The following is a 6,886-nucleotide window of genomic DNA, read 5'->3' as shown; positions in this document are numbered from 1 at the left end:
AGTGTCTTTAGCATCCCTTACATTTTTATCCTGCAAGATGCTCTTCTTGATAGATGTGACCTCAAACAGGAGGATTTCAAAGCTGCAGGCAATGATTTGTAGAGCTTTGTCTAATTTTTCATCAGGATATGGCATCCATTAGGACTAAACCTACTTTCATGCCTAAAGTGGTAACAAAGGTCTTTCTATTTAAATCAGTTCAGCTACTGGTGTCCTTCCCTAACTATCAGAACAGGGAGTAAGAGAATTCTGCACTCTCTGGATGTACATAGACTACTCAGATATTTACCAGTGCAAAAATTAAAGTTACGTACATACCAGAATTATAGATCCCTGTTGTCTGATTTTCATCCTGTTCAACATATGGGTTGTCTGATCCAACATCAGTACCATCTCTGAAGTTTCACGGATTCGGGGCTCTGATTCTTCCTCTACCCACAATCCCCTGCACTCCACCTTAATTCCTCAGATTGATTCTGCCCCTACCAGTTAGAAATGTATTTTACTTATTTGTTTACTGACATCTGTTTAATGGGAAAGTCCAACTGGGTAATAAATACACATTTTCAGCGGAGGCCTGGGGAGAAAAGCTCCAGAGAGTTAAATAACATGAAATAAAACACTAGTACAAATGTAATTAAAAAAAGCATATATACATGCAGTTTGATAGTGGAATACATAGTAAACAATAAAGCATGAGGAGATGCCAGTGATGATAAAAATAAAAAAATGGCAATTAAATATGACAGTCAGTACACACAAAAGTATTAGAAGGATAGTCTACTATGTTAGGAAATAAAAAGATACAAGTCCACCCTAAGAGTGGGCAATGGCACGTGTTGATAGTATGGTGAGAGGTTAGGTTAGTAAGAATGTAAAGTATTTGTAAATGTAGATCATACAGTTGAGGTGCATGGGCATAGCGGGTCTATATTAGAACACCGAAAAGACCAAATGTCGAATGCTTAAAACTCGAAAATGCCGTTTATCGAAATCACTTTTGTGGGGGACTGTGCCCCCCCTGTTAATTATATATACCCACTCCTAGATTGCACTACAGTGAGGAAAGGGAAAATTTTCCAATCTTCACTGTACCCCGATCTCACAGAAAACACCTCGATGAATGGCATTTTCAAGTTTTCAGTCATTCAACATTTGGTGTTTTCAGTGTTCTAATATTGACCTGACATAGCCAGATTTATAAGTATAATAACTTTTTTAAAGGTTTGCTAACATAACTGGAAGCATTTAGGAGGAGATCACAGTCTGACAGAACTGTACACAGGGTCCATGTGAGATGCATTTGGTCACCAGAAGCCAATAGATGAGAATTTGGAAGGGGCAAGAAGGAGGGAGGGAGAGAGATTGATAAGTACTTATAAGTACATAAATATAGTTGTGTTAAATCTTGCCATAACAGTAGATGTCATTTCCTTCACTATTGCAGTATTCTCCACTTATGGGATTCCCTGCCGTGGGTAACCTGACATCTAGCCACTATATCAAAGCCTACTGTTGCTTTTAGGTACACCGAATGTCACATGTATGTTCCTCGCGTAGCATACGGCATAAAGTTGCTGTCTGGACGTACCATCCTCAGAACTGATTGCCCCAGTAGAAACACCAGTAAGTAACCAGTACATCCAGGAAGGAAAAGGACTGGGGGAAGAAGGGAGAGAGTGAATACCTGAGAAGCGAAGGAAAGGACATCTACTGTTATGGTAAGATTTTACACAACTGTACTATATCCTTCCATTCACTGGTTGCAGTATTCTTCACTTATGGGAGAGTGCCAAAGCTCAAGAAGAAATGTGGGAGGATGAAGAAGCAATAGAGCCCTCTAAGAAGCCATGAAGTAGGGGCCTAGAAAAACTAGCTCTAGCTCTGGAGATGCTATCAAACTTGTAGTGCTTGGTAAAAGTATGCACAGAACTCCAGGTAGCTGTTTCAAGAATAGAATTAGTATCCAACCTCTTGAAAAAAGCACCAGAAGAAGCCAGAGCTCCAGTAGAATGAGCCTTTACAGAAAAGGAAGGCTCTTACCATGAAAAGTATAGCAAAAAAGAAATAGCCTTTGAAATCCAAGAAGAAACAGTCTGCTTGGATACAGCTAATCCTAAGGACCTAGGATGAAAAGAAACAAAACAACTAATCAGATTTTCTAATAGTCTTAGTCTTATCCAAATAAAATCTGAGTTGTCTAGGCACATCCAAAGTATGCAGTGTCCTCTCACTGGCAGATTGCGGAGAGGGGAAAAAAGTAGGCAAATATATAGCCTGATTAAGTGACAACTTATAAACTATCTTAGGCATAAAAGGATTAGTGCACAAGAACACCCTGTCCTTATGAAATATCAAAAAAGAAAGACAAGCCATGAGGGCTTGAAGCTCAGATACCCATCTGTAAGAAGTAAGGGCCACCAAAAGAACAGTCTTCCAAGAACAACATTGCAAGGAAGCTGAAGCTGCAGGCTGAAAAGGAGCCAGAGTCAACTCCAAAACAAAATTAAGATCCCAGGGAGGAGGAACTGTTTAGCCTCAAATCTAGAAGCCAATGGAGGAGATAAAGGCAGACAAACACAGATAGCTGATAGGTGGGCCTTAATAGAAGAATAGGCCAAACCAGCATTGAGCAACTCACACAAATAAGAGAGAACCAGAGGAACATCCACAGTAAGTGGGCTCAGATTATGAGAAAGATACCAAACAGAAAACCTCTTCCATTTAGATAACTAGGATTTCCTAGTAGTGAGTTCTCTGGCCTCCTGCAGGACCCTTAGCACATCCTCAGAAAAAAGGTGTCTATGTGGAATCAAATTCCTATCACCCACAGTGTCAGCTGAAGAGTGGACAGGTGGGGATGGATGAGGGATCCCTTGTCTTGTGCGAGTAGGTCCACCATGTGAGATAACTTGTGATGATTGCCCTTGGCTAAATGCATAAGAAGAGGGAACCAATGTTGTCACGGCCAAAGGAGAGTCACCAACAAGAGTTTGGGAGCATCCTGTTGAATTTTGAACAGAACCTTTGGAGTGAGAGGAAGGGGAGGGAATGCATAAAGAAACACCCCCTTCCAAGAAAAAGAGAGGGCGTCCACCTTCCACACCAGAGGACCTGGAACTCTGGCATAAAATAGAGGAAGTTGTCTATTCAGAGGGGAGGCAAATAGATCTACTTGAGGAGTATCCCACTGGTGGACAATGTCCAGAAACACATCCATGTGAAGCATCCATTCATGGGATTGAGTTAAATACCTGCTCAGAGCATCTGCCATAATGTTTTGATGTGAAGGGATGTAAACTGCCTGAAGAGTCACTTGATACTGGACAGCAAGATCCCATACCATGAGGGCCATCTGGAAAAAAAGATAAAATCTTATTCCTCCCTATTTGTTTATATACCACATCACTATGGTATTGTCTGTGAATGACATATGCAGCAGCTGGAAAGGCCACAGAAGTACCTCACAAAGAAGATTACTGGCCTCAAACAGATGCTGTACACTGACTGTTTCAAAAAACTCCAGCTTTACTCTGTAGCATATTGCCTACTCCGAGGTGATCTCTGTTTAACATATAAAGCTATGTCAAACCCAGAGGTGTTGGACATGCTACCCCTAAAGAAATCTCAATCCCTCTGAGCTACACGCTCTAGGGACCTAAACCTTGTCACCACAATAAACAGGACATGCTGGAGGGATAGATTCCTGTCCCAGAGACTTCCCATACTGTGGAACAAGCTACCCATCTATGTCAAGCAAAGTTCCTCATTAACACCCTTCGAGAAAAATCTTGATGAGTGGATGGGAAATAGGAAATACACCCCAGGGATTACTTCTGTGGCTCTGCTCAACAGGGGCACAGGAAATTAACTTTCTTGGGTTGGCGTAAGCCAGGGAACTTTGTTGGCTAGGCTTACTTAGGCCCTTGGGCTGATAGCTTAGTACCTACCTATGAACCTAATACCTTGAGAGGCCCTGGAGAGAAAAGAGGATGAAAAGCCTGAAGAGCCAGCAAAGGTGTTCTCATCTCTTTGACACTGATGTGCTCCTTCTCCTGAAGTGGTGACCACTCTGTCTTCAGGGAGCCAAAAGCTGTTCCCCATCCCATATCTGAAGCATCTGTGAACAGTTGCTTAGAAGGAAGAGGAGGGATAAAAAGGGAGCCCCGGATTTAGAGATAACTGCTGAGTCCACCAATGAAGTTCCTTCTTGAGGCAAGGAAGAAGAGGAGCTACAAAGTCTAGAAGATTTGCATGTTGAAGCCAAACTGACTTCAGAAACTTTTTCATGTGGAGTTTGGCCAGAGGGAGCATAGGAATGGTGGATGCTATGAAACCCAGAGCTCACAGAATCTCTCTGGCTGTAATGGAGGCCAGAGAAAGAAGAGTCTGAAAGAAGGAGATCAAAGTTAAGGCCTTTGGAGGAGGCAAGGATGCCAGCATAGGCACCGTCTCTCTCCTGCAACCCAGAAAGACATGATACTGAGAAGGAATCAGAGAAGGATTTTTGAAGTTTATTGTGAACCCCCAGGCTCCAAGGAAGGGAAATGGTAAAATGAAGATTTTGCAACAGAATCTCTGGAGAGGATGCCTGAATTAGCAGGTCATCCAAGTAAGGGAATATTTGGATCCCCTGAAGCCTGCAAAAAGCAATCACAAGAGCAAGGCTTTTAGTGAATACCCTTGGGGCAGTAGAAACATCAACGGGCAAAGCAGAGAACTGAAAATACCAGGAAGCAACTGAGAAATGCAAAAACTTCCTGAAAGGGGATGTATTGGAATATGGAGATAAACATCCTTCAGATCCAGAGACACTATATAGGCCTGAGGTAGTAAAAGAGGAAAAAGACTCTGAAGGGACAACATTTGAAAGTAGGGCACCTTCACCAAGTATTTGGATGAGAGAGGTCTAGAATTGGTCTTCATGTGCCCTCTCTTCTGGGCACTAGAAGCATTCTGGAGTAAAACCCCCTCCCACTTTGGGACACAGATACCTCTTGATTAGTACCCTGAGTCAAAATGTTTGGGAACAAAGGAAGTTGTTCCTGAGGAGGCTGAGGAATGACCATCAAAGGGGATGGGATTTCTACACCATGAAATACCCCTGGCAAATAATGGGCAGAACCCTTGAATCTTCAGTAATCTGAAGCAAAACAGGAAGAGAAAGATGAACAGAAAGAAGAATGAGGCTGGGAAGAGACGGATAGTCATACAGCACCTGGTTTATCATGAAAGGAAGACTTCTGAGTCCCTGAGGTCTGAGTAGCCTTAGCAGGAGGAGCCTACTTGCCACTCTTTTTGTCCATAGTAGGAGGGCGAGATTGGCTGAGAACAAAGGCTGGCTTATTAGGGTAGTTGCTATGAAATTTAGGCACAGGAGAGACAACTACACTTCCTGTAAAGCCTTCCCCTTATTCTGAAGGGACTTAATCCAGTAGCCATACCACTCAACTGTACAGGTTTTTGCAGAATGTCCAGATTTTTGCCTCATATTTTTGGTGTGTTCCTCCTAACATCTGTTCCTTTCTGTCAAATAGCTGAAGATTGAAGCCATTAAATAATGGCAAATATTTGAGTTTAAGGCTCCACATCCTTCAGAAAATTCATGCTAATGCAAAATCTATTGTTCTGTCACCTTTCTAAGTTTGTAAGAGCAATATTTAAAGTGTGTCCCTATTTGTCCCCCCATCATTTTAGTCTTTGGTCCAGAAGTTTTGCTCTAAGAGGTTGAGAGGTATGCCAGTAGCTGCTTCCCCAAACAAATATTTATTATCAAGAGGAGCATCCATCAACTTAGCCTTGATATCATCAGGTAAAGGCTGAAGCCTAAGCCAAGAAAACTTCCTCATCACTGAACCAAAAGCAGCAGCAGCAGCCCTAGAATAGGCATCTGCTGCATCATAACTACACTTAATAGAATGATGAACTACTTGAGAGGAAGTCCCTAGCAAGGAAAGAGCAGAAGTTTTACCCTCAGAGTCGGGAAGATCAGAAATAAGCTGACAAGCCTAAGAAGGAAGAGCCAACACATAACAAGACATATGGGTCTGATAATTAATAGTCCTAAAGGTCAGGGTAGCTGAAGTGTAAACCTTCTTACCTAGCCTTTTCATGGTTCTACTGTATTTATCAGAAGGCAATAACTTGGGTGAAGGAAGCAATTAAGGCTTGTCAGATGCACCACTAAGGGGTCAGCAGCAGGACATTTATACAAGAAGTTGCAATCATCTTGGGAGCAGGGGGAAGATAATTAGGAGCTTTAGAGGCATTGGAAAAGGCATCCAACAAAGGAGCCAAGACAGGAAGAATAGCAGAAGATTTTGGAGATTCTGTCTGCAGCAACTGATATTACCTGTTATGGATTTTAGAGATCTGAGCACAATCCCATTTAAAAAAAATCTATCATCCTAGAGATGGTGTCCACAAAGGAAGTTTCTTCAAAAGGAGTATAAGGACTATTAGATTCCTCTTCTGCTGACCTATAGTCCAAAGGAGAAAGAATTTGGGAAGAATAAGCAAGAGATTCCTCATCAGAGTCTGACTCCTCCTCAGAGAAATCCTGCTATCTAGGTCTTTTAAGGGGAGTAGAAGACCAAGGGGAGCGGAACAGAAACCTCTTGAGGTGGTTTTAATGCCATCAATGCATTAAACAGACCCTGAGTAAAGGCCTGCCACTCATTCTGTGGATCCCTAGGAGCAGGAGAAACATGTTTAGTTTTTTGTTTCTTCTTTAAAGGAGCATCCACCCTATAACACTTAGAAGGCTCTGAGCCAGGATGGCATTCAATAACCGTAGTAGGAACTTCTTCCCTAACTAGAATCTTCCGAACACCCCTAGGCCCCTTGGAAATAATTAACTGTGGTTCCCCCTGAACATCCAAAACAG

This window comes from Protopterus annectens, chromosome 7.part0 (genome assembly GCF_019279795.1).
Source record: "Protopterus annectens isolate FY-2018-M chromosome 7.part0, PAN1.0, whole genome shotgun sequence".
In the NCBI taxonomy this organism is placed as follows: Eukaryota; Metazoa; Chordata; order Ceratodontiformes; family Protopteridae; genus Protopterus; species Protopterus annectens.
This window is presented reverse-complemented; position numbering follows the sequence as displayed.